Genomic DNA, 17,564 nt, shown 5'->3' with positions numbered 1-17,564 from the left:
CTAGACACATCCGACATTGCAGAACAGCTCAAACCCACAGAATTAAATCCAGATTGCATGGAACAAGCTGCAACTGATCGGATCATGGACACACAGATCAAGAACACTCGCCAACAGAATATCCAACTGTATCGAGTTGTCAAAGCGGGCCAACTCCTTCAGCAGGGCAAGTGGCTCACCAGGGAACAAGTTCAGCAGAAGTTTCCTCATCTCATGGAGGAGCTCAACGCAATGGGGACCATTGCTTCCTAAGGGGGGAGGAATGATCCAGGTGGATATTGGTGGCCACCTGCCAAGTCCACCTGGACCCCCACCATTGTCTTTCTCAGCATTTTCAGTTTCCTTAATTGTAGCACAACTTACTATTTTTAGCAGTTTTTCGGGTCCTGAACTTCCGGAGCCGTTTTGAGGCCCTAAACGACGTTTTTTGGGGAATCCGAGGGCAACACCAGTCCATCCCGTTCCAACAATGATAGTGCTCGAATAGATCTTTCTAATGAGCTATTGTACGCGTCAAACGGAGATCATATGCCAAAGTTACGACCCCGGGAAGTTGATGTACCAACTTACCCCCAAACGGGGCCCACAGTTTGGCGTTTCATCTCCTAGGGTTAGGTTTTGGAATGTTAAGGGTTTTTCCATTGTTTCTCAACAATAAATAGGCCTTCGAGCCTCATTGTAACACAGTTCAGAGGCATGTAGCCATCACATCTCTTCTCAGAGATAAGCTATCATCGCCCTAGCTAGTTTATTGCCATTTTTGTTTGTAAGCATATTTCAGTATTTTCCATTAATGAAATGAAGTATTATTTCCGCTGCATCTTTGTGTATATGGTTATCTCTGTAATTTGTTGCATTCCTGCTTAAATCCGGATCAATACCCCAAGCAACTCCTTCTATTCATCAGAACCAGCATAGTTCTTCCTCCAGCTGTGATCAAGAGAATGTCCCGGTCCACCATTGGTATGGCTTGTGCAAACTTCATGAAATCTTGCCCTAGCACCATAGAATGATCATCCATGTCCACGATCCTCAAGTCCAACTTTCCAAACCACGATCCCACTCTCACCTGAGTGTTCTCCATCACACCAGTAATAGCTTTCATGGTAGAGTTGACTGCTTTGAAAGCACTCCATTCCCTCTCCATCTTTGCTTTCTTCCCAAAAGACTTTGCTACTTTTCTGCTTAAGAAGCTATGAGTAGCTCCTGTATCCACCAAAGCTGCAAATCTCTTGCCCTTCACAGTCACCTGCAGAAAACTTAGCTTCAAGGCATCACCTCCTTCTGTCGGCTTTATCTTGTGTCTCACATCAGCAACCTTCCTCAAGAATTCGGCCTCAGAAGTGTTAATTAGCTTGTGCTCCAACTTGACATTCCTCCTAAGCTACTTTGCTTCCTTGCTTGGCTCATTTAAGCAACTCGATCCTGGCTCAGCTTGACTCCCTTCAAGCTTGTCCTCCATTGCATTCTACTCAAGTGCACCAACCAAGTGTCCATTGACTACTTCCATAGAACTAAGCTTCCGAACATCCTCTGGATTGTCACGGTAGTGAGTTCCCAGTCTGTCAATGTAGTCGAGCTCTTCCTACTCAATTAAAATGATCTTCTTTCCAAGAAGACTCTTCTTTATCTCTTCCTCAATTTTCTTGACTTCGGCTTCCACCATGGAACTTTTCTTGCTTAACAGGGCTCTTTCATCCAAGAGCTCTTGAAGACCAAGACCACTCTGTCAGATCTCCTCATCAAGTTCCTTGAGTTCACCAGCTATCATACATCCGCATTGGCTTTTAAGTTCTTCAAGTTCCTTCCTTAGTTCTGAACAACCTTCCCGAATCTTCATGTTCTCAGCCTTCATCGAAACCCAATTAGAACTCCATTGACCCATCTGTTCCAATACTTTGTACCGGAAGACTTCACCTGCATCATGGCTAGATTCACCTGTCATAGGTTCATCCACCATCTTTGCCTTTCAGCCTTCTCCAAGTTCCATGCAAAACATGAACCCGATTTTGTTCCACTTGTATGTGAAACCAATTTCCTTCACTTGCAAGTACATGTCACCAATTGTCAAGTTTCCGAGTGTGTATACACTTGCTTCACCCAGCTTCCTGCAAGACTCCTCCAAGTCTTCAAACTAGCTCTGATACCAACTGTCATGCCCCTAGGCCGGCGGTAGTCTTTCAACCGCTCTTGGCGAGGTGCAGCACCACCGAACACTTTCTTTTCACCAATACTTATGTTCATGGACTACGCCTAACCATATGTCCTACTTAGTTTGTGTTTCTCAACCAAGTAATTATTATGTTTCCTTTATACCAATGAACACCCATACACATTCATTATCATCAGCGATTATACAAGAGAACACAATTGCACAGTATAAAGGGAGGGGCAACTCCCTGAACAATGAGTCTGCTCGAATAATATATTATACAATATTTCAATGTTACAAAGCTTTACAAGTATACTTGGGAAACACCAAGTTTCATACTTAGCCAAAATTACAACTTCTCACACCTTCGTGTGATAACCAAGATTCTTTGCCCAAGTCAGGCGGGCGCGCCCTCACACGAGCTGCCTTCCGCACTTCACAACCGAACCTTGTGCACGATGGGCGGGCGACCTCACACAAGTCACCCTTCGTTTACCTCCGCACGGTGGACGGGCGACCTCACCCAAGTCCCCTTCTCCACCTCTGCATTTGTCTTCGCACGACGAGTGGGTGCTCACCCGAGCCACCCAAGAACCCGTGCCAACCAAGCGCCCGACGCCTTTACCCGTGAACCGCGCCTTTGCCTTCCTTCCAAGAACTCGTGCTACCGTTTGGAGCTGCCCAAGGTTGGGCGCATAAGACCTGCGCCTTCACCTTTCGCTGCGGCTCTTTTACCTCTTCGCACTTCTTGCGTTGAAGACTTGTTGAACGCTTGAGCGATTGTCCAAATGCTCCAACAACGCACTCAATATATATGCATTACTGTGTGTTGTGCCATCACTTGGCTGACCCTTGTTTACCTTCAACCGACGCCTTTTCCTTGGTTCTTCATACGGTCGACTTACCCGCCAACGCCCTCAACCAATACTTCATCACCGTCAGCTTATTTCATGAACGCCCACGCTGTTCATCATATAAATATGCTCGCCCTCCACTTCTCATGCACATTATAATCATGTTCTCTCGTGCACTTGGTCGTAGAGCTCGCACTTCGCCTTTTCCACCTTCGCTCGTTCATAACCAAGCTCGGTCGCACATTGGGTGGGCGTGTCAAGGACCGCAGGTCCTTACACCTGGGTTCTCAAATGTGAACATTGCTCTTCCAGGGAATAAAATCGTATAGTATCCATGATTAACACATGAGCAATATATAGATTATTAGCACACAAGAATTATGTAGATTATTTTCCATCTGATTCACTTCAATTTTATGAAAATGTAGACCATGGATGTCTTAGCTTAATTTCTCTTCTAGCGAATAAAATCGTATAGTATCCATGATTAACACACGAGCAGTATATATATTATTAGCACACAAGAATTATGTAGATTATTTTACCTCTGATTCACTTCAATTTTATGAAACAGTAGACCATGGATGTCCTAGCTTAACTTTTACCCCTATGAAGTCAAGTCTTTTATAGGCAGTGTACTTCTTCTGAACGATAGGCTTTTAGTGGTACTAGAGATGTTCGTAAGCTTCCAGATAACGACGATTTGAGAAAGGTTAAGGTTTACGTGTCTCCGGAAAAATATTTGGAGTTGAAAATAGTGATCAGAAACATGTTTAGGAATGGGAAATTTTCTAAAAATACTTTCTCAAAATATGATATGACTGTGTACACGATGCCACCTTCGTCTACACTATCATAAATCTAAAGCCACAAGTATTGCAACTGTGAGCATTGGTGTTGTGCCTCTGACATTGATGCAAAAGCCAGAATAGAAGTATCGCGCGAACCATTTCGCAGCATATCACAGAAGCTAATGCATTTAATGAAGTTTGGTAAATACGGGCAAGCATTTACTAGGCAACTATTGCCCACACTCCACAAACACCTGGGAGATTCTTATTCACACTCAACAACAACTACGTTATTAATTATTTGCTTTGTCATCTATTAATGTCAAATTGTATGTCATGTATTAATGTCAAATTGTATGTTGAGGTAAATATGGATGTAAACGTGATTTTGTAATAGAGAGCAATAGAGGTTGGGTAAGTTATACAACTAGATCCTGTGACGAGAAAATCGTGGAGCAAATTGTGGTGGGCGTTACTGTGTTTTACTGTGTGTTACTCCCCAATCCCTGGTGAAGTGTAAATAACTGTAAACTTTGTTTTTACTTGGTGAATGAGCCATAGTCTCATATGAATATATTTTCATGAATTAGAATTCAATCTTAAGTTTTATTGTGTTGCTCCAAGCTTTTCTCTATTTTACTCTGTGTTTTTGTAAGTGAATTAGCATATTTATCAGCAAGTAGAAAGTTTTTTTACACTCAGAAATGGCAACATCAAGCACAAGCTTCATTAATCTTCAAATACCTCAGTTTAATGGAAAAAATTATGATTATTGGGCTATTACAATGAAGACCATGTTTTCTTCTCAAGACATTTGAGATTTGGTGGAGAATGGTTTTCAAGAACGAACAGATGCAGCAACATATAATGTCCTATCTCAAGCAGAAAGAGATTTGTTAAGAGACAACAGGAAGAAGGATGCACAAGCCCTCTTCTACATTTTTCAAGCAGTTCATGAAAGTGTTTTCCCCAGGGTTGTAGCAGCAACGAAATTCAAGCAAGCATGGGACACTCTCCAGACAGCCTACCAAGGCATGGAAAAAGTCATTACAACAAAGCTACAAATTTTGAGAAGAGACTTTGAAACACTTTGTATGAAAGAGCCTGACAATGTAGATTTGTTTTTTTCACATGTAATTGGGCTAGTTATTCAAATCAGGGCTCATGGTGAGACACTTGAGGAAAGAAGAATAGTTGAGAAAGTTTTGAGAAGTTTTCCAGCAAGGTTTGATGCCATTGTTGTGGCCATAGAAGAGACAATGGATCTCTCACGGTTCTCATTGGATGAGCTTAAAGAATCACTAATTTCTCATGAACATAGACCGAATAGAGCAACAAGCTCCTCACTGGAGCATGCCTTCAAGACACAAGTATCATTTGGTCAAGGTCGAGGCAGAAGAATATCATATGCTAGAGGAAGAGGAAGAAGTCCACACAGAGGTGGAAGAAGCAACCCTTCAAACTCAAATAGAAGAGGCAACAATAAAAATCCAAGTCAAGGCCTAAGAAAAAATCAGGCACAAGGTTAGGTATGATAAATCTCAAGTTCAATTTCATTATTGTAAGAAGTATGGTCCTTATGCAAATGAATGTAGAAAGAAGAAATATGACATTAGTAACAAACCAAAGTGTAAATTTCACAAAAGAAAGTCAAAACCATGATAACATGTTTTTAGCTTATAATGTAGCACAAGAAAAACAAAGTGATATATGATATCTAGATTCAGGGTGTAGCAACCACATGTCAAGAAACATAGAAATTTTTTCCAATCTAGATGAAAGTGTGAAATCTGAAGTAACATTAGGGACTGATAGAAAAGTCTCTTTCATGGGAAAAGGAAGAGTTAAGATCCTAACAAAGAAGGGGGATAAGAAGTACATCTCAGATGTTTACTTTGTCCCCGGTCTAAAGCATAAACTCATGAGAATTGGACAACTCATACAAAAGGGATACAATGTCTTTTTCAAAAATGATGTATGCACAATTTTGGATAGACCTCCAAGAAGACAGTTGATTGCAAAGGTTCAGATGACAAACAATAGAATGTTTCCCCTAAAAATAAGATCAGATTTGCAGAGAGAAGGTGCACAAGCACAACTCTCAATGAACTCACAAGAGGATGCAAGAAAAGACGAAGCTATCATAAAAGTAAACTTTCAAGAAGAGGTCAAAGATGAAAATTGATTATGGCATTTGAGATTTGGACATCTCAACTTTGGAGGTTTGAATTTGTTGCATAAGAAATGCATGGTGAGGGACTACCACCCATAGAAAAATCGGACAGCCTATGTGAAGGATGTATCTTGGGCAAGCAACGTAGAGAGACATTTCCAGCTAGAAAGTCAGTAAGAGAAAAGGCACCTTTGGAGATTGTCCACTCAGATTTATGCAGACCAATTCAAACACCATCAATTGGTGACATCCACAATTTATTGACCTTCATAGATGACTACACAAGGAAGACATGGGTCTATTTCTTAAAACATAAAAGTGAAGTGTTTGAGTGCTTTTGCCAATACAAAGCTCTTGTTGAGAAGCAAAGTGGACACTACATCAAAGTCCTTAGGATTGACAGAGGTGGAGAGTACATCTCAAATGACTTCCTTTGATTTTATAAGGAGCATGGAATTCACAAACAGTTTACAACAAGATATACACCGTAGCAAAATGGTGTAGCGGAAAGAAAGAATAGGACCATTATGGAAATGGCAAGGATTATGTTTAAGGAAAAGCATTTTCCAAATGATTATTGGGCTGATGTTGTCGCTTGTGTAGCGTATATCTTGAATAGATGTCCAACCAAAAGTGTTCAGAACATAGTTCCTGAAGAGGCATGGAGTAGAAGAAAGCATAGTGTCACTCACATGAGAGTTTTTGGATGTGTCTTATGCACATGTCCTAGATAAGTTGAGGAAGAAGTTGGACAGTAAGGGGGGGATATGTATATTTGTTGGATACAGTGCTGAATCCAAGGCATACAAACTCTATAATCCATTAACCAAGAAGATCATAATTAGCAGATATGTGCAGTTTATAGAAGAGGAAGCATGGGATGGAAGTTTAGAAAAGGCAGTCAATGTCAAAGCATATATACCACATGAGGACAACGAGGAATTAAAAGCAGCAAGTAATTCCTCAATAGTGACTCCCTTTACTCCTATTCAAGTGCAACAAATCAGGCAACAAGCAACACCATCAACAAATAATATATTAGTTTCGTTCAACCAAGCAAGTGCTTCTCCAAGCACGCCGCAAAGCGCAACACCAAGTGACATGTCAAGCCCATCTTCAGCAAGCACAAGAAGACCAAAATTCAGAAATTTAAATGAAATTTATGAGCAAGATGAAGTTGATAGTAGCGCTGGTCTGAATTCCTTATTTGCCTTGTTTTGTCATGTAGATGACCCAATCCATTTTGAGGATGTAGTCAAAGAAGAAAAATGGGTTGCGAAAATGGAGGAAGAAATAGAAGCAATAGAAAGGAATGACACATGGGAGTTAGTGAACCTTCCGAAAGGAAAAATTGTTATTGGAGAGAAGTGGGTCTATAAGACCAAAAGCAACATTGAGAGAAAGATTGAAAGGAACAAATCAAAGCTATTTGTCAAAGGATACAAGCAGCAACATGGAAGAGATTACACGAAGACGTTCGTGCCAGTCACGAGGATGGATACAGTGCGCGCAGTTGTGGTGATTTTCGCGCATCATAAATGGAAATTGTATCAAATGGAGGTAAAATTAGTGTTCTTGAATGGAGTGCTGAAGAGGAAGTGTATGTTGCGCAACCGCTTGGTTATGAGGTTGAAGGACAAGAAGACAAAGTGTATCAATTGAGGAAAGCTCTTTATGGGTTGAAGCAAGCATCGCACGCATGGTATAACAGGATATATGCTTACTTGTTGGACAATGGTTTCGACAAATGTGATGGTGAGCCTACTCTCTACATCAAAGAGAGCGGTGGTAAGATTCTTATTGTTGTCTTATATGTAGATGATTTGATTTTTATACATAGTGATGATTTCCTCATCACTGATTTCAAACAAGTAATGAAGAGTGAATTTGAAATGATTGGCTTGGGACTGTTAAGATATTTTTTGGGCATAGAAGTGAAGAAAACAGAAAATGGCATTTTTTCTCTCAAGAGAAGTATGTGGCAAACATTTGGAGAGGTTTAAAATTCAGAACAACAAACCCGCACCAACTCCAACTATCATGGGGTTGAAGTTGAGAAAAGAAGATTGCAGCAGCAATGTTAATCCGACATTATACAAAAGCATGATAGGCAGCTTGATGTATTTGATCGCCACTAGGCCGGATATAATGTATGCAGTAAGTTTGGTGTCGAGGTTCATGGAGACACCCAAGGAGACACATTGGCAAGCAACGAAAATGATTCTAAGGTATGTCAATTGGACAAAATAGTATGGCATTTTGTATACAACAAAAATTGATTTCAGACTGGTTGGTTACACTGACAGTGATTGGGCAGGAAGTGTCGATGACAGAAAGAGCACATTAGGATATGTTTTCCATTTGGGTTCCGGAGCCATTTCATGGGCCTCCAAGAAGTAACCAATAGTGTCATTGTTAAAAACAGAAGCTAAATATATTGCAGCAATAGCAACAACGTGTCACGCAGTTTGGATGAGAAGGATGTTGAGGGATCTTCATCATGACCAAGAGGGAACAACAACTATTTTCTGTGACAACACCTCAGCGATTGCATTGTCAAATAATTCTTTCTTTCACAAGAGGACCAACCATATTGATGGTAAATATCATTTTATTAGAGAGTTGATTAACAACGATGAAATTGTGTTGCATCAGTGCAGGTCACAGGGACAATTTGCTAATATCTTCACAAAGCCATTGGCACGTGAAAGTTTTGTTTATCTTAGAAATTGTTTGGGAATCGTCAATGGCAGCAATTGTGATCAATGGGAAGTGTTGGAAATATTAATCCCAACCACCGCGTTAAATACCCTGACAACAACCATACTTGTCATAAGTACTTTTGCAAGTTGCATCTTTGTTTGAAGATGGAAGGACTGAAGCCAGAACAGAAGTACCCGCGAACCATTCCGTAGCACATCACATAAGCTAAAAAATGAAGTTTGGTAAATACGGGCAAACATTAATGCGCGACTATTGCCCACACTCCACAAACACCTGCGGGATTCCTGTCCACACTCAACAACAACTGTGTTATTAATTATTTTCTCTCTTATGTATTAATTTCAAATTGCATGTTGAGATAAATGTGGATGTAAAAGTCATTTTGTAAGAGAGAGCAAGAGAGGTTGGGTAAGTTAGATAGCTAGAGTTTGTGAGGAGAAAATCGTGGAGCAAATTTTGGTGGGCGTTAGTGTGTTTTAATGTGTGCTACTCCGCAACCCCTCCCTCGTGAAGTGACACTGTAAAAAAAATATACTTGGTGAATGAACCACAGTCTCATATGAATATATTTTCATGAATTAAAATTTAATCCTAAGTTTTATTGTGTTGCTCTAAGCTTTACTCGGTTTTACTCTGTGTTTTTTCTGTAAGTGAATTTTGTGTTTTGTTAAGCTTCTATATAGCTGCTGGAAAGCGAGCTGCGCAAAATCAAATTTCGAGAAACAACTTCTCTCTGCCTCTCCCCTCTACCTCTCCGCGTAAATTCTATTTTTTTTCTAACAATATAATGAATGACTCAAATTCAATGTGTTATCATGTGGACTGAAACAAATATCTGTGAAAGGTGGGGGATTCCTTGTGTCAAATATTGTGTTGTCAGATGATGATGGAGACGAGTATGTATATCAAATAGCAGAGGAACTCTTCGATTCTGATAAAGAAAAGGCACTAGTTTGATTAATTGAGACCAACAGTGTGGTATCTTGAATGCACCGTTTGACGTAAGGGGCAAAAGACCATTGTATTTTAGTCATTTAACTTACATATTATCTGCTTCCCAGTTACTCTGGCCCATGCCTGAAAATTTATACATAATGAAGTTGTTATTCACATTCTGGGATAAGAGCACCAATATGGCAATTGCCAAAAATATCAATATTACATTGTCCTTTGCTTTAAAAAATAACAAAAAAATAACTTCCAAACTGTCATATCAGAGTGAAACTGTTGTTATAAAATTACCCACTATTTTATTGTTAGATCTTAAATGATATGATTATTGATTTTTTATTACAAATCAACAATGATAGATTATATAGCCGCTAGTTATATAACATCCAGCAGCGAGTCGAACTTTATTCAATCCATTCGATAATTTGTTGGGTAGAACTTATAATATTATCAACATATTTGTTCGCTTGTGATAAGTGTACGAAATTCCCTTGTGTGCGGAGGGTCTTCTCATAATGAACTTTGTAGGGACCACCATAAAATTCAATTTTTCTCGGGATACATAGTTAATCCAATTTTAAAAAACTCAGTTTGTTTAGGAATACTTACTTAGTCAAAGTTTATTCAATTTATCCATTAATTTTAAAAAAAATTGGAGAAATAGACATTGTGCACAAATTACTCAAAAATCAATTTGTATTCATTTCAACAAGGCCAAATTACAAGCCACATAAATAGTGATCACGAGATCCAATAGATTCTAAACATGGAGAATATTGATGAGAAAATATCTCAAAAATACTCCAACAAACAACAACTCAATGCTACCTATATACTAATGTAAGTATTATTCCAAGTGCGCCTTTAATGCTTACATTTACATCATTACAAAGATTAATACAAAAATAATAAATTACAATTCACTTGTCACATTTGTTTGACTGGTCTTCCTCCACACTTATCCCCACTTTGAAGTATCCCTGACAACGCTCTTTTCAACACCACAATTTTTTAGCTTCCCATTCAACTCATTTAAGACATAATCGCCTCACAATTTTTGATGAACTTTGTATAATTGATGCTTCTCGATCTCCCCAAAGATAATCTCAACACTGGAATGTATCCAACTATAAATTATGCAACTGAACTTTTCTACACAGGGATCTCATAATAAAATTTGTAACTAATTCTCTTGAAGCCAAAGCACAACAAGATCCATCAGTTTATAACAGATTCACACAATTAACTTAACAATATTGTTATCTCTGCACCTAAAAACATTGAAAACCACTAATTAATTCTGCATCCTTTAAGAAAACTATATATATAAAATTTAATATGATGCAATCCACACCAGCTATATATATAAAATGCACAATCTATTATCAAATTGCAGAAAAAATTGTTGTCTTGGAAAATTGCTAAGATTTATGGAAGAGAATTCGAGTGCAACGGTATTGCCGATGGGCACATTGAAGAGAATGCTTCCTTGCAAGTGGAAGATTTGTGTACATCTTGCAACTCGCAGGTTAGTAATTTCATATGAAAAAGGAATATTTTCAGGTTAGTGATCTGTGATTCACAACTTCATATTTTCAGCTTAGTGATCTGTGATTCACAACTGCAGAGAACCTCGACGCCGAGGTATAAGTGGTTGCGAATACTTGTATATGGCCACTGAGATATTGTATGTAATTGGCGTTTTGAAGAAGGCTCCCATGGAAAAGACTATGTCTGCAACTATGTTTCCAATATTATTTATTGAACACAAGAAAATTAGAGAAATAGATAATGTGTAGAGATTACTCACAAATTAATTTTTAATTTTTTAACAAAGTCAAATTACAAGCCACATAAATAGTGCTCATGAAATCTAACAAAATTCTCTCTACAAAACTCTTACAACCAGCAACCTAATCCTACCTAGTAAATACACAATGTTTGATGTGTGAAATTTATAATATTAACTACATATGCTAGTTCTCGATAAGTGTCTAAAATTCCCTCGTGTGAAAGTTGATTCTGCTAAAGGCTTCCACACAATGAACTTTGTAGGGACCACCACGAAAATCAGCTTTCCCGAGATATTCCTCCCTATTTAGCAAAGTGATCAATTAAACTTCAAACTTGTTTTTATGCACTAATACATCGTAGGATTGTCGAACATGCATTTATTAATCTTTTTTTTTGTGAGGATGTCCAACCTCCCCAAAATGTTTTCAACATCTAGCACTCACTGGCAATGAGCAATGAAAAAATCTTTGTTTTCATGTTGAATGCTAATGCTTGCTAGGGGTGTACAGGAAAATCTTGCCATGGCTACCCAACTATCCGTGTACATGTACAAACTCTAAGGTAATTTGCTTATATATAATTTTAATTCCATGGTGAAGTGTTACGAAGCCCATGATCTCGGCTTCAACTGTCAAATAAACAATATGCTTGCTTATAAATCATACCATGCGAATGTTGAACGGTTAGCCATGGATTATGCTTCCACTGAGGTAAAATGGCATTACCCCTAAATAAAAATGCTGATAAAAATCGAATATATAGTTGGTATACTGTTGATTGATGATATATTTCGTAGTTGGCAGTTGGAAGACGCCACGTCATTGAACGTCGATGGAAAATCGATTTGCTGCGGAATGTGAAGATGAAGGGGAACATCCAACGTGAGAATTGGTTGCAGTGTGGTTGCTCGGTACCCAAACTCACCTCCCTCTTCTCTAAATTCTCCTCAAACGTTGCTATATAACCGCTCGAGATCCAATTTGCCTCTTCCAGAAATGTATCGAATACGGCTTCCCACTGCACACCACGGGAAAAGCAAATTAAGTGATCGTGAGCCTTCGATATTCAGTGATCGTGAGCAAACCTAACATTATTACAGCAAAATAAATTTGCTATGTTACATGGGTTTTTGGAACCGGGAGTTTTGGGAATTTGGGTATGGAATGGCTAGAGGTTTCGGGAAATGGCTAATTAGAAATCATAATATTATATAATAATAAAATTTAAAACTAGTTGAGACTTTTCGGATCTCATCTGCCCACACAGTTAGTTGGTGCTTTGATTATTATGCATTATTATATTTATTCGATTAAATGATGTAATCAAGCAAATCATGCCCACCATTTAATTGCAGTTTTGAATTCTTCAACCTCCTCCATCGTTCCGAAAGTGTTCACGGCTGCAACGAAAGTGTGGCATATTCTGTCATAATTTATTGTCTCTGCATTATCATTCATTGTGCAGTTATTTCCATGACATAATTTTATAAAAATTGGGTATTGCTTTCATCGTGTGGTTATTTCCATGCCATAATTTTATAAAAAATGGGTATGCAATGGGAAGGGAAAAGGTGATTCTAATGTCGGTACAACTGAACGCAAATTGGAAGTTCGACATCGTAGAGCTTCAGCTTGTTGATCAGCTGTACTACCTTGGAAGTCGAGAGGAGATTGGGAGCCCACAGTGCCAACCCTGCCGACAATCCATTAGTGGGTGCTTTGAGACATTATTATATTTATTCGATTAAATGATGTAATCAAGCAAATCACGCCCACCATTTAATTGCAGTGTTGAATTCTTTAAGCTCCTCCATCGTTCCGAAAGTGTTCACGGCTGCAATGAAAGTGTGGGATATTCTTTGATATTTTATTGTCTCTGCATTATCTTTGATTTTGATTTCATTGTGCAGTTACTTCCATGACATAATTTTATAAACGTTGGGTATTGCTTTCATTGCGTGGTTATTTCCGTGCCATAATTTTATCAAAAATGGGTATCCAATGGGAAGGGAAAAGGTGATTCTAATGTCGGTACAACTGAACGCAAATCGCAAGTTCGACATCGTAGAGCTTCAGCTTGTTGATCAGCTGCACTACCTTGGAAGTCGAGGGGAGATTGGGAGCCCACAGTGCCAACCCCTGTAAATCAAAACAAGAAATAAACTTTGCTCAGTGAGTCGTATAGAAATTAAAGTTGAAATGCATTTTCTCAACTGCAGATGCAACCATAATGGAAAAAATTAAAGCTCAAACTTTTGACTAACCAAACAATAAAAGGCATTTTTGTCTGGTTCTTAATTCTAGAGACAACGATTATCAAAGAAATTAAAGCTTGATGCTCGAGTATGCCGGAAATGGCGTGCTGAGCAAATTTCTTCGGCCTACCAGGTTATGCACCTAATAGCTGTTGGATCAGGTGCACAGCAATTTATCAAACACACAGCAGAATAAATCAACAAACACATAAGACACAGCTTTTAACGTGGTTCACCCAACCAATCTGGGCTACGTCCACCAAACACAGGCATCAGGAATATATTAATCAAAATTGGAGATTACATCATGAAATCCTCACACACTCATAGCAAATCATCCGAATGACTGCCTGTTAAATAGCATAGAGAATCTAACAGCCTCATAACTCCCTCACATCAAATATAGGAGGCATTAACTCTCTCCCAACAACCTGGAGCTAATCTAGGAACTAAATCCCTATTGTTGTCATCCTTCAGAGATTTTTGACTATTTGACTCAAACAGAAAATCTCAACAATCTCCACCTTGACAACAATTCGCCTGATGCCCTATTATTATTATTTTATCTTTTCTGCAAGCCAAGAGAAGCCAAACACCAACGTAGCTTCTCCAACAAAATTGGTTTCGTGAACATGTCTGCGCAGTTCTCCTTTGTATGCACCTTTTCAAGATAAACTCCCCTTTCAGTGATAACCTGTCTTACAAAATGATATTTGATTGGAATATGCTTTGACTTACTATGATAGGCTAGATTTTTAGCCAAATGTATTGCACTTTGACTGTCACAAAGTAACCTGATGTTATCCTGTAACCTACCAAACTCACCAAGCAAACCTTTCAACCAAACTGCCTCTTTGCAAGCATGAGAAGCAGCAATGTATTCTGCTTCAGTAGTAGACAAAGCAACAATGTTCTGTAGCTTTGACATCCAGCTAATAGCTCCACCTGCAAGAGTAAAGACGTATCCTGAAGTTGACCTTCTCTTATCCAAGTCACCTGCAAAATCGGAATCAACATATCCGCAAACATATTCACTACTCTTATTGTAAGAAATACAATGACTACTTGTGCCTCTCAAGTACCGAAGCACCCATTTCACTGCTGACCAGTGCTCTTTACCCGGATTTGCCATGTACCTGCTGACAACCCCAACTGCATGAGAAATATCTGGTCGCGTACACACCATCGCATACATCAAACATCCTACTACATTGGCATAAGGAATTCGAGACATATAATCCTTTTCTTGATCGGTATTAGGACATAAACTCGAAGAAAGCTTAAAATGGGAAGCTAAAGGGATCGACACAGGCTTCACATTGTTCATACCAAACCTCAAAAGTATTTTCTCAACATACTTCTGTTGTGATAGCCACAACTTACCATTACCCCTGTCTCTGAAAATCTCCATGCCCAAAATCTGTCTTGCGGCTCCTAGATCTTTCATATCAAACGTCCTTGCCATCTGAGTCTTCAACCTGTTGATTTCTTCAATGCTTTTGCTTGCTAAAAGCATATCATCAACATACAACACTAAGATAATGAACATGCCATTATTTAACTGTTTGAAATAAACACAATGATCATATTCACTTCTAACATATTTCTGACTCAACATGAAAGAATCAAACTTCTTATACCACTGCCAAGGCGACTGCTTCAGGCCATATAATGACTTTTTGACCCTGCAGACAAATTTCGCATTGCGATGCTGAACAAATCCTTCTGGTTGTTCCATATATATTTCCTCATCTAAATCACCATGTAGAAATGCAGTCTTAACATCTAACTGCTGCAACTCCAAATCAAACAAAGCCACTAATGCTAACACAATTCTAATTGAAACAATTTTAACCACTGGTGAAAATATCTCATGAAAGTCTATGCCAGCTTTCTGAGAAAACCCTTTTGCAACCAGCCGAGCTTTGTACCTGTCTTCCGTATCATTCACACCTCGTTTCAGCTTGAAGACCCACTTGCATCCCACAGTTTTCCTGCCTTTGGGAAGTTCAACCAGATCCCACGTGCCATTCTTACCTAATGCCATCATTTCTTCCTTCATGGCTGCTTTCCATTTGTCACTATCTGAACCTTCTACAGCGTCCTGATAACACAAAGGTTCATCATCATTAGCGATCAAAGCAACTGAATCATCATACCTTCTCGGACGGCGTTTGATCCTTGTAGATCTCCTTAAGAATGTTTCTGGTGCTTCCACAACTGGCTGTCTATCAACTGTAGGAATTTCTTCATGATCGCCATCTGAGACCTGTTCATGTCCTCCATCTGAACCCTGTTCATAATCTGATTCTGAAACCTGTTCATGACTAGAATCTGAACTATGGTCGTTATGACTATCATTAGAAATGCTGTCAAACTGAATATGCTGGAAATCAGATACATCATCTTGTTTCAATCTTCTATCTACATCTAACTGTACAAGAGAGGATTCATTAAACCTTACATCTCTGTTGATGATGATTTTGCGGGTAGTAGGATCCCACAATCTAAATCCCTTTGTTCCATCACCATACCCAACAAAGATATACCTTTTAGACTTTGGATCTAATTTAGTTCGCTGATGTTTAGGCACTAGAGCATATGCATCACAACCAAACACTCTGAGTTTAGAATAGTCACAAGGGTGTCCTGTCCATACCTCTTGCGGAACCTTGCAGTCTATTATCGTTGATGGAGATTGGTTTATCACATAACAAGCAGTTGCCACTGCTTCCGTCCACAACTCCTTCGGCAACCCGGCGTTACTCAGCATACACCTTGCTCTCTCTAGAAGAGTCTTGTTCATGCGTTCAGCAACTCCATTCTGCTGAGGAGTATAAACCGTGGTCTTATGTCTTTCGATCCTTGCATCCTTGCAATAGCTGTCAAACTCCTTGGAGGAAAACTCACCACCATTGTCAGTTCTTAAACATTTTATAGTTCTACCAGTGCTATTTTCTACCAATGCTCTAAACTGCTTGAAAACTGTAAAAACATCAGACTTCTTTTTCAACATGAAGACCCAAACTTTCCGAGAAAAGTCATCAATGAATGATACAAAATAAGATGAGCCACCATATGACGCTGTAGGGGCTGGACCCCAAACATCTGAATGGATATAATCAAGTATACCTTTACTAGTATGTTTGCCTGTTTTAAACTTTTGTTTACTTTGTTTACCAAACAGACAATGTTTACAGAAATCCAATTTTCCAGATCTTAGATTAGGAAGTAACTTTCGGTCAGCCAAAATTTTCAACCCTCTTTCACTCATATGCCCCAATCTTTGATGCCATAAGTGAATGGAACTACTGTCATGTTCAGACACAGACACATGATCTGACCCAGTTCTACCTTCTAACTGAAATAGATTTCCTACTTTCTTAGCCTTCATCACTAGTAAGATACCTTTATAGATTTTCATAACTCCACATTGAATTACAGTGTTATATCCATTTGAATCAAGTGCTCCTAATGAAATCAAATTTTTTCGTAAATCTGGTACATGCCTCACATCAGTTAATATTCTAGTTGTGCCATCAAACATTTGTAGTTGTATGCTTCCAATCCCAACAATATTACATGTTACATCATTACCCATGTACACAACACCATCATCAATTGATCTATATGTTTTAAACCAATCTTTATGTATACACATGTGGTTAGATGCCCCAGAATCTAACAACCAATGTTGATCATGTTTTGAAACATTAACTGACAATACTTCATCACTCATACCTGAACCAGATACTGAACCTGTATCTGTAGTGTTGGCTTCCTTCTTTTCTGTCGAAGAGCCTTCTTTAGCAGCCTGCTTTCTTTTCCAGCAATCCTTTTTCAGATGTCCAACCTTGCCACAATGCCAGCA

The sequence above is a fragment of the Pinus tabuliformis genome, chromosome 9 (assembly GCF_031772625.1).
Source record: "Pinus tabuliformis cultivar Carrire ecotype Pingquan chromosome 9, CPIR1, whole genome shotgun sequence".
Taxonomy (NCBI): domain Eukaryota; kingdom Viridiplantae; phylum Streptophyta; class Pinopsida; order Pinales; family Pinaceae; genus Pinus; species Pinus tabuliformis.
This window is presented reverse-complemented; position numbering follows the sequence as displayed.